Source organism: Mustela erminea, chromosome 7 (assembly GCF_009829155.1).
Source record: "Mustela erminea isolate mMusErm1 chromosome 7, mMusErm1.Pri, whole genome shotgun sequence".
Taxonomy (NCBI): Eukaryota; Metazoa; Chordata; class Mammalia; order Carnivora; family Mustelidae; genus Mustela; species Mustela erminea.
In genome coordinates this window covers 53,086,328-53,105,482 of record NC_045620.1, presented here as the reverse complement: position 1 = coordinate 53,105,482, position 19,155 = coordinate 53,086,328, and the positions used below count along the sequence as shown (strand labels likewise).

Here is a 19,155-nt window from a genome sequence, read left to right as displayed (position 1 = left end):
AAGCACATACCCTCCCCAATGTCCATAACACCACCCTCCTTCTCCCAACCCCCTTCCCCCAGCAACCCTCAGTTTGTTTTGTGAGATTAAGAGTCACTTATGGTTTGTCTCCCTCCCAATCCCATCTTGTTTCATTTATTCTTCTCCTACCCGCTTAAGCTCCCATGTTGCATCACCACTTCCTCATATCAGGGAGATCATATGATAGTTGTCTTTCTGCTTGACTTATTTCGCTAAGCATGATACGCTCTAGTTCCATCCACATTGTCACAAATGGCAAGATTTCATTTCTTTTGATGGCTGCATAGTATTCAATTGTGTATATATACCACATCTTCTTTATCCATTCATCTGTTGATGGACATCTAGGTTCTTTCCATAGTTTGGCTATTGTGGACATTGCTGCTATAAACATTCGGGTGCACATGCCCCTTCAGATCACTTCGTTTGTATCTTTAAGGTAAATACCCAGTAGTGCAACTGCTGGGTCATAGGGAAGTTCTATTTTCAACATTTTGAGGAACCTCCATGCTGTTTTCCAGAGTGGCTGCACCAGCTTGCATTTCCACCAACAGTGTAGGAGGGTTCCCCTTTCTCCGCATCCTCGCCAGCATCTGTCATTTCCTGACTTGTTGATTTTAGCCATTCTGACTGGTGTGAGGTGATATCTCATTGTGGTTTTGATTTGTATTTCCCTGATGCCGAGTGATATGGAGCACTTTTTCATGTGTCTTTTGGCCATCTGGATGTCTTCTTTGCAGAAATGTCTGTTCATGTCCTCTGCCCATTTCTTGATTGGATTATTTGTTCTTTGGGTGTTGAGTTTGCTAAGTTCTTTATAGATTCTGGACACTAGTCCTTTATCTGATATGTCGTTTGCAAATATCTTCTCCCATTCTGTAGTTGTCTTTTGGTTTTGTTAACTGTTTCCTTTGCTGTGCAAAAGCTTTTGATCTTGATAAAATCCCAATAGTTCATTTTTGCCCTTGCTTCCCTTGTCTTTGGTGATGTTCCTAGGAAGATGTTGCTGCGGCTGAGGTCAAAGAGGTTGCTGCCTGTGTTCTCCTCAAGGATGTTGATGGATTCCTTTCTCACATTGAGGTCCTTCATCCCTTTTGAGTCTATTTTCGTGTGTGGTGTAAGGAAATGGTCCAATTTCATTTTTCTCCATGTGGCTGTCCAATTTTCTCAACACCATTTATTGAAGAGGCTGTCTTTTTTCCATTGGACATTCTTTCCTGCTTTGTCAAAGATTAGTTGACCATAGAGTTGAGGGTCTATTTCTGGGTTTTCTATTCTGTTCCATTGATCTATGTGTCTGCTTTTGTGCCAGTACCATGCTGTCTTGATGATGACAGCTTGGTAATAGAGCTTGAAGTCCGGAATTGTGATGCCACCAACTTTGGCTTTCTTTTTCAATATCCCTTTGGCTATTCGAGGTCTTTTCTGGTTCTATATAAATTTCAGGATTATTTGTTCCATTTCTTTGAAAAAGATGGATGGTACTTTGATAGGAATTGCATTAAATGTGTAGATTGCTTTAGGTAGCATAGACATTTTCACAATATTTATTCTTCCAATCCAGGAGCATGGAACATTTTTCCATTTCTTTGTGTCTTCCTCAATTTCTTTCATGAGTACTTTATAGTTTTCTGAGTATAGATTCTGTGCCTCTTTGGTTAGGTTTTTATTTTTTTTTAAAGATTTTTATTTATTTATTTGACAGAGAGAAATTACAAGTACACTGAGAGGCAGGCAGAGAGAGAGAGAGAAGGAAGCAGGCTCCATGCTGAGCAGAGAGCCCGATGCGGGACTCGATCCCAGGACCCTGAGATCATGACCTGAGCCGAAGGCAGCGGCTTAACCCACTGAGCCACCCAGGCGCCCCTCTTTGGTTAGGTTTATTCCTAGGTATCTTATGATTTTGGGTGCAATTGTAAATGGGATTGACTCCTTAATTTCTCTTTCTTCTGTCTTGTTGTTGGTGTAGAGAAATGCAACTGATTTCTGTGCATTGATTTGATATCCTGACACTTTACTGAATTCCTGTGCATGTTCTAGCAGTTTTGGAGTGGAGTCTTTTGGGTTTTCCTCATATAGTATCATATCATCTGCGAAGAGTGATAGTTTGACTTCTTCTTTGCCAATTTGGATGCTTTTAATTTCCTTTTGTTGTCTGATTGCTGAGGCTAGGACTTCTAGTACTATGTTGAATAGCAGTGGTGATAATGGACATGCCTGCCGTGTTCCTGACCTTAGCGGAAAAGCTTTCAGTTTTTGTGGTGGGTTTTTCATAAATGGCTTTGATAAAAATGAGGTATGTGCCCTCTATCCCTACACTTTGAAGAGTTTTGATCAGGAAGGGATGCTGTACTTTGTCAAATGCTTTTTCAGCATCTATTGAGAGTATCATATGGTTCTTGTTCTTTCTTTTATTGATGTGTTGTATCACATTGATTGATTTGCGGATTTTGAACCAACCTTGCAGCCCTGGAATAAATCCCACTTGGTCGGAGTGAATAATCCTTTTAATGTACTGTTGAATCCTATTGGCTAGTATTTTGGTGAGAATTTTTGCATCTGTGTTCATCAAGGACATGGTCTATAGCTCTCTTTTTTGATGGGATCCTTGTCTGGTTTTGGGATCAAGGTGATGCTGGCCTCATAAAATGAGTTTGGAAGTTTTCCTTCCATTTCTATTTTTTGGAACAGTTTCAGGAGAATAGGAATTAGTTCTTCTTTAAATGTTTGGTAGAATATCCCCGGGAAGCCGTCTGGCCCTGGGCTTTTGTTTGTTTGGAGATTTTTAATGACTGTTTCAATCTCCTTACTGGTTATGGGTCTGTTCAGGCTTTCTATTTCTTCCGGGTCAGTTGTGGTAGTTTATATGTTTCTAGAAATGCATCCATTTCTTCCAGATTGTCAAATTTGTTGGCGTAGAGTTGCTCATAGTATGTTCTTATAATAGTTTGTATTTCTTTGGTGTTAGTTGTGATCTCTCCTCTTTCATTCATGATTTTATTTATTTGGGTCCTTTCTCTTTTCTTTTTGATAAGTCGGGCCAGGGGTTTATCAATTTTATTAATTCTTTCAAAGAACCAGCTCCTAGTTTCGTTGATTTGTTCTATTGTTTTTTTGGTTTCTATTTCATTGATTTCTGCTCTGATCTTTATGATTTCTCTTCTCCTGCTGGGCTTAGGGTTTCTTTCTTGTTCTTTCTCCAGCTCCTTTAGGTGTAGGGTTAGGTTGTGTACCTGGACCTTTCTTGTTTCTTGAGAAAGGCTTGTACCGCTATGTATTTTCCTCTCAGGACTGCCTTGTGTCCCACAGATTTTGAACCGTTGTATTTTCATTATCATTTGTTTCCATGATTTTTTTCAATTCTTCTTTAATTTCCCGGTTGACCCATTCATTCTTTAGAAGGATGCTGTTTAGTCTCCATGTATTTGGGTTCTTTCCAATCTTTCTTTTGTGGTTGAGTTCTAGCTTTAGAGCATTGTGGTCTGAAAATATGCAGGGAATGATCCCAATCTTTTGATACCGGTTGAGTCCTGATTTAGGACCGAGGATGTGATCTATTCTGGAGAATGTTCCATGTGCACTAGAGAAGAATGTGTATTCTGTTGCTTTGGGATGGAATGTTCTGAATATATCTGTGATGTCCATCTGGTCCAGTGTGTCGTTTAAGGCCTTTATTTCCTTGCTGATCTTTTGCTTGGATGATCTGTCCATTTCAGTGAGGGGAGTGTTAAAATCCCCTACTATTATTGTATTATTGTTGATGTGTTTCTTTGATTTTGTTATTAATTGGTTTATATAGTTGTCTGCTCCCACGTTGGGGGCATAGATATTTAAAATTGTTATATCTTCTTGTTGGACAGACCCTTTGAGTATGATATAGTGTCCTTCCTCATCTCTTATTATAGTCTTTGGCTTAAAATCTAATTGATCTGATATAAGGATTGCCACTCCTGCTTTCTTCTGATGTCCATTAGCATGGTAAATTCTTTTCCACCCCCTCACTTTAAATCTGGAGGTGTCTTCGGGCTTAAAATGAGTTTCTTGGAGGCAACATATAGATGGGTTTTGTTTTTTTATCCATTCTGATACCCTGTGTCTTTTGACAGGGGCATTTAGCCCATTAACATTCAGGGTAACTATTGAGAGATATGAATTTAGTGCCATTGTATTGCCTGTAAGGTGACTGTTACTGTATATGGTCTCTGTTCCTTTCTGATCTACCACTTGTAGGCTCTCTCTTTGCTTAGAGGACCCCTTTTAATATTTCCTGTAGAGCTGGTTTGGTGTTTGCAAATTCTTTCAGTTTTTGTTTGTCCTGGAAGCTTTTAATCTCTCCTTCTATTTTCAATGTTAGCCTGGCTGGATATAGTATTCTTGGCTGCATGTTTTTCTCGTTTAGTGCTCTGAAAATATCATGCCAGCTCTTTCTGGCCTGCCAGGTCTCTGTGGATAAGTCCGCTGCCAATCTAATATTTTTACCATTGTATGTTATAGACTTCTTTTCCCGGGCTGCTTTCAGGATTTTCTCTTTGTCACTGAGACTTGTAAATTTTACTATTAGGTGACGGGGTGTGGGCCTATTCTTATTGTATTTGAGGGGTGTTCTCTGAACCTCCTGAATTTTGATGCTCATTCCCTTTGCCATATTGGGGAAATTCTCCCCAATAATTCTCTCCAGTATACCTTCTGCTCCCCTCTCTCTTCTTTTTTTGGAATCCCAATTATTCTAATGTTGTTTCGTCTTATGGTGTCACTTATCTCTCGAATTCTCCCCACGTGGTCCAGTAGCTGTTTGTCCCTCTTTTGCTCAGCTTCTTTATGCTCTGTCATTTGGTCTTCTATATCGCTAATTCTTTCTTCTGCCTCATTTATCCTAGCAGTGAGAGTCTCCATTTTTGATTGCACCTCATTAATAGCTTTTTTGATTTCAACTTGGTTAGATTTTAGTTCTTTTATTTCTCCAGAAAGGGCTTTTATATCTCCCGAGAGGGTTTCTCTAATATCTTCCATGCCTTTTTCGAGCCTGGCTAGAACCTTGAGAATTGTCATTCTGAACTCTAGATCTGACATATTACCAATGTCTGTATTGATTAGGTCCCTAGCCTTCGGTACTGCCTCTTGTTCTTTTTTTGGGGGTGAATTTTTCTGCCTTGTCATTTTGTCCAGATAAGAGTATATGAAGGAGCAAGTAAAATACTAAAAGGGTGGCAACAACCCCAGGAAAATATGCTTTAACCAAATCAGAAGAGATCCCAAATCGTGAGCTGCGAGAAAGGGGATAAAAAGAGGTTCAAAAAGAAAGAAAGAAAAAAAAATAAAGGAAAATTAAAAAAAAGAAAACGAATAAAGAAAAATATAAAAAGGAAAAAATATATATGTTAGATAAACTAGTTAAAAAACGTTAAAAAAGAAAAGGGTAAAAGTTAAAAAAAATTTTAGCAGAAGAAGAGAAAAAAAAATGAAGAAGAGAAAAATTAAATTAACTGCAAGACTAAAAAAAATCACAGGGAGAAAGCTATGAGTTCTGTGCTTTGCTTTCTCCCCCTCTGAAATTCTGCTGCTCTCCTTGGTTGTGAAACCGCACTCCTTGGTAGGTGAACTTGGTTTTGGCTGGATTTCTTGTTGATCTTCTGTGGGAGGGGCCTGGTGTAGTGATTCTCAAGTGTCTTTGCCCCAGGTGGAATTGAACCGCCCTTACCAGGGCCCGGGCTGAGTAATCCGCTCGGGTTTGCTTTCAGGAGCTTTTGTTCCCTGAGCGCTTTCGTAGAGTCCCGGAGGACGGGAATACAAATGGCGGCCTCCTGGTCCCCGGCCCGGAGGAGCTGAGAGCCCGGGGCCCTACTACTCAGTGTACCCTCAGAGAACAGCGCCCAGGTACTCCCATCTGCCTTACCTCCGGCCGCGCTCCGAGCTCACCGAGCCTGCGACCGGTTCAAGGTAACCCCGAGCTGTGATTTTACTGTCGGCTCTGTCTCTGTAGCCAGTTTTCCCATTCCAATACCCGCAAGTTCTGCGACACTCAGACACCCCCGATCCTTCTGTCACCCTGCGGGACCTGAGGCCACGCTCACCCTGCGTGGGCTTCTTCGCGGTTTAGCCTCTGGAGCGATGTCCCTCAGCGGAACAGACTTTTAAAAGTTCTGATTTTGTGCTCCGTTGTTCTGCCGCTTGCCGGGAGCCAGCCCCTCCCCCCGGGGTCTATCTTCCCATCGCTTTGGATTCACTTCTCCACCAGTCCTTCCTTTCAGAAAGTGGTTTTTCTGTTTCTAGAATTGCTGTTCTTCTTTTCTTCAATCTGTGGACGGATTTGTAAGTGTTTGCAATCTTTAGATAAGCTATCTAGCTGATCTCCTGCTAGCTGAAGTATTCTCAGCCTGCTACTTCTCCGCCATCTTGACTCCTTCCTCTATTTGGTCATTTTTAAAACCACTGCCCCCCCCCCCGCCATATTACTTATAAATTTCCATATTTTACTGAGGGTAGAAGAAATTAAAGATTTCTTATTTTAATGCCAGTAAATGTACACTAAGTAAATTGGACAGTGATTTATTAGCCTAATCAAAGCAGAAAAATTATTCCAGCATCTTATAAAATGAACCATGCACGTTACCAATTTATGTAAGTTTCATTCAATTTAAATTTAATGTCATGCATATGTAATCGTTTGTGCTTTGGGCTGTAATAGTTTTGTAAAATTTTATTTCCCTAGTTAAATCCTGTTACAGCTTTCATTTACTTAACTAAGAGAAACAAATTTATGCTTGGGTAGTGTAATCTTGGTTCTGTGGAATTCAGAAAGCACACAGCTAAATCTCTTAGTGCAGTACTGATGATTAAGTAGTGTTAATTGAGTCATGTGATCATTATGTAGTGTGATGGTTAAAGTTAAGGAAAAATATCTTTCTTTAGTTGGTGTCCCAAATATTTTGTGTTGCACAAGTAAGTACGTGAGCACGTATGCATACCTGTGCATGTGCTCTCCGCCAAATATCATTTTGTATTTTTTGGTCTTAATACGTGTCTCACTAAACAAAGTCATATGGATTATCAGATCTTGTAATGTTGCTGTCTTCTTTTTACAATTTAATTTTGCTCTTTGTATTATTGTTTCTGAAAATGGTTGGCTTACTCTCAGCCACAAAAGGCTAGGCTCAGAAACTGAGTGAACTTTCTGATAAAAACTTTCTTTTATCCTCCTTCCAAATACTCTTTTCATTTTCCTTTAGATAATTTATCATTTATTTTTACCTATAAATGTATCCTCTGCATTCTACTCTGTATTTTATATTCTGTACTGCTAGCCTACATCTATGTTTCTAGTGAAAAGTAGCATTCTTGCCACTGTCCCATTTGTTTATTCAACATTTATTTATGGATTTCTAATATTTTAATTTTAGTGATTGTCTGATTGTATGTTTTTAAAACTAAGCTTTTTATTTTGACATAATTGTAGATTCACTTATAGTATTAAGAACTAATACAGAGAAATCACTTGTGTCCCTAACCCACTTTACCCCCAGTGGTAACATCTTACAAAACTAGTACAATATCACAACCATAATATTAATATAATCAAAATAACAACAGTTCAATCACCAGATTCCTCATGTTGCTTTTTTTTAATGTATACTGACTTTCATTTTTTTTTTTAAGATTTTATTTATTTGACAGACAGAGATCACAAGTAGGCAGAGAGGCAGGCAGAGAGAGAGGAAGGAAGCAGGCTCCCTGCTGAGCAAAGAGCCCGACGTGGGGCTCGACCCCAGGACTCTGGGATCATGACCTGAGCCGAAGGCAGAGGCTTTAACCCACTGAGCCACCCAGGCGCCCCCAGACTTTCATTTTTTCGAGCAAATTTAGATTCACAACAAAATTGAACACAGAGATTTCCCGTATACTCTCTGAACCCACATATTTACTGACTCCCACACTTCAGCTTCTTCCACCAGAATTTAGTACAAATTGCTATAATTTGTTAGAATTGATGAACCTACATTGATCTGTCATTTCACTCCAAGTCCATAATTTACATACCTTAGGATTCATTCTTGGTGTTTTATATTCTATGAATTTAGACAAAAACGTAATGGTGTATAACCACCAAATATAATATAATGCAGAATAATTTGTTATTAATAATAGTTTGCCCTAAAAACTTCTGTGCCTGCCTAGTCACACTTCCCTCCTAACTCCTGTAAACTACTAATCCTTTTATTCTTTGTCTTTTACATAATGTGATAGCTTTTCCTTTTACAGAGTATCATATAGCTTAGAGTAACGCAATATATAACCTTTTCAGATTGGCTTCTTTCACTTAAAAATATGGATTTAAGATTCCTCCATGTCTTTTCATGGTTTGATAGCTCATTTCTTTTCGGTGCTGAATAATATTCCATCATCTAGATGTACCACAATTTATCCATTCACCTATTGAAGGACATCTTGATTGCTTCCAAGTTTTTGCAAGTATGAATAAAGATGCTGTAAACATTCATGTGCAGGTTTTTCTATGACATTGGTTTTTGACTCCTTTGGGTAAATACCAAGGAGCACAACTATTAGATAGATATGGTAAGATATGTTTAGTTCTTTGTAAAACTATAAGCTGCCTTCCAAGGTGGCTACACCATTTTACATTTCCAGGAGCAGTGAATGAGAATTTCTTTTGCTCCACATTCTCATCAGCATTTGGTGTTGTCAGTGTTTTGTGTTTTGGCTATTCTAATTGGTACATAGTCAAATCTGGTTGGTTAAATTTTCGGTTCCCTAATGACATACCATTGAGTATCTTTTCATATACCTATTTGTCATCTGTATATTTCTTTGGTGAGGTTTCTAGGTTCTTTGCCCATTTTTTAATTGGGTTGTTTTCTTACTGTTGGCTTTTTAGAATTCTTTCTGTATTTTAGGTAACAGTTCTTTATCAGATGTGTCTTTGTAAATATTTTCTCCTCCCAATCTGTGGATTTTTTCTCTTGCTTTGACAGAATAGTTTTTAATTTTAAAAAAGCCCAGCTTCTCAGTTATTTTTTGTGGACCATGCCTTTGGTGTTGTATCCAAAAAGTATTTACTGTATCTAAGGTATTATGTATTCTTGAAGAATTGACTATCATTGTTTAGTGTACTTTTTTCCTTGGTAACTTTCCTTCTCTGAAGTCTGTTTTGTCTGAAATTAATATAGTTATTTTAGCTTTCTTTTGGTTACTATTAGCATGGTATATATTTCTGTCCAGTTACTTTTTTTTTTTTAATTTTTTATTTTTTATAAACATATATTTTTATCCCCAGGGGTACAGGTCTGTGAATCACCAGGTTTACACACTTCACAGCACTCACCAAAGCACATACCCTCCCGAATGTCCATAATCCCACCCCCTTCTCCCAAACCCCCTCCCCCCAGCAACCCTCAGTTTGTTTTGTGAGATTAAGAGTCACTTATGGTTTGTCTCCCTCCCAATCCCATCTTGTTTTATTTATTCTTCTCCTACCCACTTAAGCCCCCATGTTGCATCACCACTTCCTCATATCTGTCCACTTACTTTTAATCTGTATTTATTTTATATTTAATAAGTGGGTTTCTTATGGACAATGTATAGTGGGTCTTTTATTTTGATTCATTCTAATAGTCTCAATTGGTATATTTTGACTATTGGTATTGAAAGTGATTATTGATATTATTAGATTAATACATACCATATTTTTACTATTTTTTATTCATTGACAATTGTTCTTTGTTCCTATTTTGTTCTCTCTTCTCCTGCCTTTTGTGTTTTTATTTTATTTTTTTAAAGATTTCATTTATTTATTTGACAGAGAGAGAGATCACAAGCAGGCAGAGAGGCAGGCAGAGAGGGAGGGGGAAGTAGGCACCACCACAACCCCCCCCCCAACCCCCCCCCCCGCCAAGCAGAGAGCCCGATGCGGGGCTTGATCCCAGGACCCTGGGATTATGACCTGAGCAGAAGGCAGAGGCTTAACCCACTGAGCCACCCAGGCACCCCGCTTTTTTGGTTTTAATTGGACATTTTATATGCTTCTACTTTCCATTCTTTCTTAGCATATCAATTGTACTTCTCTTTTTATTTTTTTAGTTGTTGCCCTACAGCTTGCAATATACATTTACAACTATCTAAATCCACTTTGAAATTACACTATATAGCTTTACATGAAGTGTGAATGTCTTATAATACAGTAGACCTACTTTATCTGTGCTTGCATTTTCTGTGGTTTCAGTTAGCCGCAGTTAACCATAGTATAGAAGCAGATGATCCTCCTTCCAGAGTATTGTCAGAATTGTTATTAGCCTAACGCTAAGTAAGGTCACAATGCCTGTCTCATTCACCTCACTTCATCTCATTCTGTAGACATTTTACTATCTTACATTGTAATCATAAGAAGGGTAAGCACAGTACAGTAAGACATTTTGAGAGAAACCACATTTACATAACTTTTATTATATTGTTATAATCTATTTTACTATTAGTTATTGTTGTTAATCTCTTACTGTGCCTAACTTATAAGTTGAACTTTATCATAGGTATGTATGTGTAGGAAAAGACGTAGTGTATAAATGGTTTGGTAATGTCCATGGTTTCAGGTCCAGGGGTCTTGGAACTCATGCCCCCCAGATAAGGGGGACTACTATAACAACATACTGTGGATTTCTTCCTCCTATCCTATATTCCCTTGTATCATTCCTGTCATTCATTTCACTTACACATAAGCATATATAAGCATGCATATGTACACACATGCACGCACAGAGGCATCCATATTCCAACATTCCTACTGTGTTTGAGTCTGATTCTGATGCTTATTCTGTCTTTTCAGCATGCCTTGTGAGTTTTTCTTGTTATCTGGACATGTTGTACCATGTAAAAGTGACTGCTGTAAGTGTCCCGTTAATACATCCTAAGATATTCAGGAAGGAGGAGTGTTACATAGCTGTATGATTCAATATCAGTCTTTTGGTGAGATTGTGTCCCTGGGCAGTGAACTTCATAGAGTGCTTCCCAGTTTTTCTCCCCCTGAGGTGGGGTAGAATTGCTAGAGCAGGCTGGATTTTGCTATTTCTTTTCCCCTAAGTCCCTAAATCCATTAGACTTTGATAAAACCCCGGTAGATGAAGCTCTGGTAAAGTAGTTTTCTTGAGGACTAATCCTGTTATAATAAGAACAAAATTTGTCATATTTCAGAATGGTCACTGTTTCACTCCCTTACCTGAAGCATGAGGGGATTTTTCTCTAGTCTTCACTGTGAGAGCTGTTAGAGCTCCTGGAGCTAAAACCAGTAAAATTTGGGAACTCCCTTGTGACTGGCCCCAGCTGGCATTTTTAACTCTCACGCTTCTTCACACTGGTCCTCCAGCAGTTTTCAGTTATAGCTCAGATTTTCCTTTGTTGGTACCAGTTCCTGCAGAGGTTTCAGCTCATGGTTTTCTTCCATAGTAAGTTGTAATTCTTTGTATGCTCCTCTGTCTCCAAATTTTGGGTTTTGTCCTGGGATCTCACTTCTTTTGGATCTAAGAAAGCTGTCAATTTTTCAGTTGTTTGGCTTTTTACTTGTTGTTAGGTTGGAGTGACAACTTCCAAGCCCCTTATCCACCTGACCAGAAATCAGAAATCCTCATGTTACCTTTTGTAACAATACCCACTTTCCTCTTGCCCCACCCCTTCTTTAATTCCTCCCACCACTAACTTCTTTTTCTCCATTTCTATAATTATGTCAAATCACAAATGCTATTTGAATGTAATATACAGTATGTAACCCTTTGAGATTTATTTATTTATTTATTTATTTTTGCACTTAGCATAACTTGCTGGAGATCTGTTTAAGTTGTGGCATTCCTTTTTGTTGATTCCATGATAGGAATATACCACATTTTAATGATTCATTGGTTAAAGGAAACTTAACTTTTTTCTATTATAAATGCTGTAAACGTTGATGTGCAGGTTTTTGTGTATAAATACGTTTTTATTCCTCTGGGATAAATGTCGAAGGATACAGTTGTTGTATGGTAGCTGCATGTTTAATTTTTTGGTGAACTGCCAAATTTTAAGAGTGATTTTATTAATTTACTCCCTCACTAGCAATATCTGAGTGATCTAGTTTCTCCTTGACCTCACCAGCATTTAGTGTTATTACTATTTTTTATTTTCACCATTCTTTCTTTCTTTTTTTTTTTTTAAAGGTTTTTATTTAGGTATTTGACAGAGAGAGAAGGAATACAAGCATGAGCAGGGGAAGGGGGAGAAGCAGGCTCCCCGCTGAGCAGGGAGCCCGATGCAGGGCTCGATCCCGGGATCATGACCTGAGCCGAAGGCAGAGGTTCAATCCACTGAGCCACCCCAGGCGCCCCTATTTTCACCATTCTTGACAGTATTGTTTTCCCATTGGAGTTTTAATTTGCATCTCTCCAGTGGCTAAACATACCTTTTTATGTGTTTGCTTTCTACAGGTATATCCTCTTCAGTCTGTTTGTGTCTTTTGCCCATTCTTTAATGGACTCTCTGTTTTCTGTTGTTTAGTTTTGAGAGTTCTTTATATTTGGATACTAGTCCTTTGTTGGGTATGTCATTGGAAATAAATTTTTTTCTTTCTTGTATTTTCATCATCATAACAGGGTCTTTTGCAGACTTTTAAATTTTAATGATTTCTAGTTAATCAGTTTTCTTTTTGTGGATGTTGCTTTAGGGGTCAAGTATAAGAATTTGTTGCCTAACCCGAGATTGTAAAGATTTTCTCCTTTTTTTTTTTCTTAAAGTTTTATACTTTTACAGTTTGCATGTAAGTCCTTGTACAGTTTCAGTTAATTTTGTATGAGGTGTGAGATTTAGATCAAGGTTAATAAATGCCCAGTTGCTCCAGCACCATTTATTGAAAAGTCTTTCCTTCCTCTGTACCTTTGTCGGTTGGGAATAATTTTGTGGGTCTCTTTCTGGGTTCTCTTTTACGTTCCCTGTCTTTTCCTTTGCCGATTCCATACTGTTGATTCCTGTACCTTTATAATACATTTTGAAATTGGGTATTTTGATCTCCTCCCATTTTATTATTTTTTAAAAATGTTTTAACTAAAATAGTTCCCTTGCCTTTCCTTATGAATTTTAGAATAATCTTCTCTATCCACAAAATATTTTATAGGGATTTTGATAGGAATTGCATTAACCTATATATAAATTTGAGAAAAATTGACATCTTTACTGTGTTGTCTTCCAGTTCAGGAACATGATATGTTTCTCCATTTTATTTATAAATTTGATTTCTTTCATCTATGTTACTTTTTTTTTTTTTTAAGATTTTATTTATTCGTTTGACAGAGAGATCACAAGTAGGTGGAGCAGCAGGTGGGGGAGAGGGGGAAGCAGGCTCTGTTCTGAGCAGGGAGCCTGATGCGGGGCTCGATTCCAGGACCCTGAGATCATGACCTGAGCCAAAGGCAGAGGCTTAATCTACTGAACCAGTCAGGCGCCCCCATGTTACATAGTTTTAAGCATAAAATTCTTATAACATTATTTGTTAGATCATCAGCTGCGTATTTAGTGTTTTTGAGTGATTGCAGTTTTGGTGTCTGTGTTGATACTCTGTTCATTCTGTATCATGTGACAATGATCTTACTAGTTTTAGGATTTGCCTTGAAGGTTCTTTGGAATTTTCTACATAGTCATGGATCTGCAAATAAGGAGAGTTTTTTGTTTTCCTTTTTTTTTTTTTTTTTACATGTATGCCTTTAATTTTTCTTTTGCATTAGCTACAGTATCTACAACTATGGTAAATATGAATGATAATGGATGTCATTGGCTTGTTCTTGATCTAAGGGGGGAACACAGTGAGTCCTTTAACTATTATATTAGCTATGGTTTTATAGAGTTTTAGTTCCCCTCTATTTCTGCTTTTCTGAGTTTTTTTTTAATCATGAATGAGTGTTGAAACTTCTTTCAAATGCTTTTTTGCATTTATTGATATGATCATGTGATTTTTCTTTTCCTTTAACCTGACAATGTGATGCATTACTGATGGGCTTTCAAAAACTAAATTAGCCATGTATTCCTGAAATAAAGCCCACTTAGTCATGTTGTGTAGTTCTTTTTATATTTGCCACATTTTTTTGCTAATATTTTGTTAAAGAGTCTATATTCATTAGTTGTTGGTCTGCAGTTTTTATTCTTTTATACTATCTTTGTCTGTTTTTGTATCAAGGTAATACTATGTTCATAAAATTAATTGATAAGTGTTCCATCCTCTCTTTCTGAAAGAAGTTAGATTTAATGTTAATTCTTCTTTAAACTTTTGGTAGAATTCTTCTATGAAATTGTCAGCCTGGAGCTATCTTTTGGGGAGATTTGAAAGAGAGAGAGAGCACGTGTGCGTGCACAAGCAGGAAGAACAGCAGGCAGAGGGAGAAGCAGGCCTCCCGCTGAGCAGGGAGCCTGATGTGGGGCTTGATCCCAAGACCCTGGGATCATGACCTGAGCCAAAGGCAGACACTTAACTGACTGAGCCTCCTAGGCACCCTGAGAGTTTTAAAACTATGAATTCAATTTCCTTAATAGTTATATTAAGGGATGTTATGTAATTCATATAAGTGATTTGTAGAAATTTGTGCTTTTTAAGGAATTGAATGAACCATTTTGTCTAAGCTGTTCAGTATACATGTGGAAAGTTTTTTATACTGTTCTCTATATATCCTTTTGATGTCCTCAGTATTTGTAGTAATACGTTCTGTTTCATTCCTAGTATTTTTTTAAAATTTATTTTTTATTTATTTTCAGCATAACAGTATTCATTGTTTTTGTACCACACCCAGTGCTCCATGCAATCCGTGCCCTCTCTAATACCCACCACCTGGTTCCCCCAACATCCCACCCCCCCACCACTTAAAATCCCTCAGATTGTTTTTCAGAGTCCATAGTCTCTCATGGTTCACCTCCCCTTCCAATTTCCCCCAACTCCCTTCTCCTAACTCCCCATGTCCACCATGCTATTTGTTATACTCCACAAATAAGTGAAACCATATGATAATTGACTCTCTCTGCTTGACTTATTTCACTCAGCATAATCTCCTCCAGTCCCGTCCATGTTGCTATAAAAGTTGGGTATTCGTCCTTTCTGATGGAGGCATAATACTCCATAGTGTATATGGACCACATCTTCGTTATCCATTTGTCCGTTGAAGGGCATCTTGGTTCTTTCCACAGTTTGGCAACCATGGCCATTGCTGCTAAAAACATTGGGGTACAGATGGCTCTTCTTTTCACTACATCTGTATCTTTGGGGTAAATACCCAGTCATGCAATTGCAGGGTCATAGGGAAGCTCTATTTTTAATTTCTTGGGAATCTCCACACTGTTCTCCAAAGAGACTGCACCAACTCGCATTCCCACCAACAGTGTAAGAGGGTTTCCCTTTCTCCACATCCCCTCCAACACATGTTGTTTCCTGTCTTGCTAATTTTGGCCATTCTAACTGGTGTAAGGTGATATCTCAATGTGGTTTTAATTTGAATCTCCTTGATGGCTAATGATGATGAGCATTTTTTCATGTGTCTGATAGCCATTTGTATGTCTTCACTGGAGAAGTGTCTGTTCATATCTTCTGCCCATTTTTTGATATGATTATCTGTTTTGTGTGTGTTGAGTTTGAGGAGTTCTTTATAGATCCTGAATATCAACCTTTTGTCTGTACTGTCATTTGCAAATATCTTCTCCCATTCCGTGGGTTGCCTCCTTGTTTTCTTGACTGTTTCCTTTGCTGTGCAGAAGCTTTTGATTTTGATGAAGTCCCAGAAGTTTATTTTGGCTTTTGTTTCCTTTGTCTTTGGAGACCTATCTTGAAAAAAGTTGCTGTGGCTGATATCTAAGAGATTACTGCCTATGCTCTCCTCTAGAATTCTGATGGATTCCTGTCTCACATTGAGGTCTTTTATCCACTTTGAGTTTATCTTTGTGTACGGTGTAAGAGAATGGCCGAGTTTCATTCTTCTACATAAAGCTGTCCAGTTTTCCCAGCACCATTTATTGAAGAGACTGGCTTTTTTCCACTGTATATTTTTTCCTGTTTTGTCAAAGATTATTTGACCATAGAGTTGAGGGTCCATATCTGGGCTCTCTGCTCTGTTCCACTGGTCTGTGTGTTTGTTTTTATGCCAGTACCATGCGGTCTTGGTGATCACAGCTTTGTAGTAAAGGTTGAAATCAGGTAAAGTGATGCCCCCAGTTTTATTTTTGTTTTTCAACATTTTCTTAGCAATTTGGGGTCTCTTTTGATTCCATACAAATTTTAGGATTATTTGCTCCAGCTCTTTGAAGAATACCGATGGAATTTTGATCAGAATGGCATTAAAAGTATAGATTGCTCTAGGCAGTATAGACATTTTAACAATGTTTATTCTTCCGATCCAAGAGCATGGAATGGTCTTCCATCTTTTTGTGTCTTCTTCAGTTTCTTTCATGAGTGTTCTGTAGTTCCTCCAGTACAGATCCTTTACGTCTTTTGTTAGGTTTATTCCCAGGTATCTTATGGTTCTTGGTGCTATAGTAAATGGAATCGATTCTCCAATTTCCCTTTCTGTATTTTCATTGTTAGTGTATAAGAAAGCCACTGATTTCTGTACATTGACTTTGTATCCTGCCACATTGCTGAATTGCTGTATGAGTTCTAGTAGTTTGGGGGTGGAGTCTTTTGGGTTTTCCATATAAAGAATCATGTCATCTGCAAAGAGAGAGAGTTTGACTTCTTCACTGCCAATTGTAAATATCTATGCCCCCAATATGAGAGCAGCCAATTACATAAGAAAACTGTTAATCAAGATAAAGACTCATATTGATATGAATACACTAATAGTAGGAGATCTTAACACACCTCTCTCAGAAATAGATCATCAAAGCAGAAAATCAATAAAGAAACAAGAGCATTGAAAGACACATTGGACCAGATGGACCTCATATACAGAACATTCCACCCTAAAACAACAGAATACTCATTCTTCTCAAGTGCACACAGAACCTTCTCCAGAATAGACCACATATTGGGTCACAAATCAGGACTCAACCGATACCAAAAGACTGAGATTATTCACTGCATATTCTCAGATGACAATGCTTTGAAACTGGAGCTCAATCACAAGGAAAAGTTCCGAAGGAGCTCAAACACCTGGAAGCTAAAGACCACCTTGCTTAAGAATGCTTGGATCAACCAGGAGATCAAAGAAAAACTGAAACAATTCATGGAAACCAATGAGAATGAAGACACTTCAATCCAAAACCTATGGGATACAGCAAAGGCGGTCCTAAGGGGGAAATACATAGCCATCCAAGCCTCCCTCAAAAAAATTGAAAAATCCAGAACATAGCAGCTGTCTCTACACCTTAAAGAACTGGAGAATCAACAACAAATCAAACCAACTCCACACATAAGAAGGAAAATAATTAAGATTGGAGCAGAGATCAATGAGGTAGAAACCAGAGATACAGTAGAACGTATCAATGAAACTAGAAGCTGGTTTTTTGAAAGAATCAATAAGATCGACAAACCATTGGCCACACTAATCCAAAAGAAAAGAGAGAAAGCCCAAATTCATAAAATTATGAATGAAAAGGGAGAGATCACAACTAACACCAAGGAAGTAGAAACAATCATCAGAAGTTTTTATCAACAGTTATATGCGAATAAGCTTAGCAACCTAGATGAAATCGACGCATTCCTGGAAAACTATAAACTTCCAAAATTGAACCAGGAAGAAATCGACAACCTGAATAGACCGATATCTAGTAACGAGATTGAGGTGCTGATCAAAAACCTCCCAAAAAACAAGAGCCCAGGACCTGACGGATTCCCTGGGGAATTCTACCAAACTTTCAAAGAAGAAATAACACCTATTCTCCTGAAGCTGTTTCAAACATTTGAAGCAGAAGGAAAACTTCCAGACTCTTTCTATGAAGTCAGCATTACCCTGATCCCCAAACCAGGCAAAGACCCTACCAAAAAGGAGAATTTCAGACCAATATCACTGATGAATATGGATGCTAAGATTCTCAACAAGACCCTAGCAAACAGGATCCAACAGCACATTAAAAAGATTATCCACCATGACCAGGTGGGATTCATCCCTGGGCTACAAGGATGGTTCAACATTCGCAAATCAATCAATATGATAGAACAAATTAATAAGAAAAGAAAGAAGAACCACATGGTTCTCTCAATTGAGGCAGAAAAAGCATTTGACAAAATCCAGCATCCGTTCCTGATTAAAATGCTTCAAAGTTGGGGATAGAGGGAACATTCCTGAACTTCATAAAATCTATCTATGAAAGACCCACAGCAAATATCATCCTCAATGGGAAAAAGCTTACAGCCTTCCCTTTGAGATCAGGAACACGACAAGGATGCCCACTCTCACCACTCTTGTTCAACATAGTATTAGAAGTCCTAGCAACAGCAATCAGACAACAAAGAGAAATAAAAAGTATTTTTTTTAAGATTTTATTTATTTGACAGGCAGAGATCACAAGTAGGCAGAGAGGATGAGGGGAAGCAGGCTCCCTGCTGAGCAGGGAGCCCGAAGTGGGGCTCGATCCCAGGACCCTGAGATCATGACCTGAGCCGAAGGCAGAGGCTTAACCCATTGAGTCACCCAGGCGCCCCTCATTCCTAGTATTGATAATTCATGTCATTTTTTTGTCTTTCGTGGCAGAAGTTTGTTTTGTTGATGTTTTAAAAAGGACCATTCTTTTATTTCATTATTTTATAGTTTTCATTTTTATTCCTTTATTAATTCTTTCCTTCTGTTTGCTTTGGATTTATTTTGGTCTTTTTTAAAGTAAAAGCTTAGATTATTCATTTGAGACTTACTTTTTTTCTAACATAGTGCTATTTTTAGTGCTGTTTTTCTGTCAGCAGTGCTTTAACTGTGTCCCACAAATTTTGATAAGTTACGTTTTCATTTCTTCCAATTTAATGTATTTTAAATATTTCCCTTGAGACTTCTTCTTTGGCCCATGAGTGATTTAGAAGTTTGTTTTAGATCTTTCTTTTAGCTTTCTGTTTTTCTGGTTTGGTTGTATTGACATTCTGCTCTTGTTGTGTGGGTGCTCTATAAATGTGGATGCTTGTTGATGGCATTTTTTAGTTACTTTATA

General features: G+C 38.0%; 1 protein-coding gene across 11 annotated transcripts in view; it reads left to right on the top strand.

The window, feature by feature from the left end:
• CCDC138 (coiled-coil domain containing 138) overlaps positions 1-19,155 on the top strand; it is a 136,685-nt gene that overhangs the window by 51,121 nt on the left and 66,409 nt on the right. The window lies entirely within an intron of this gene.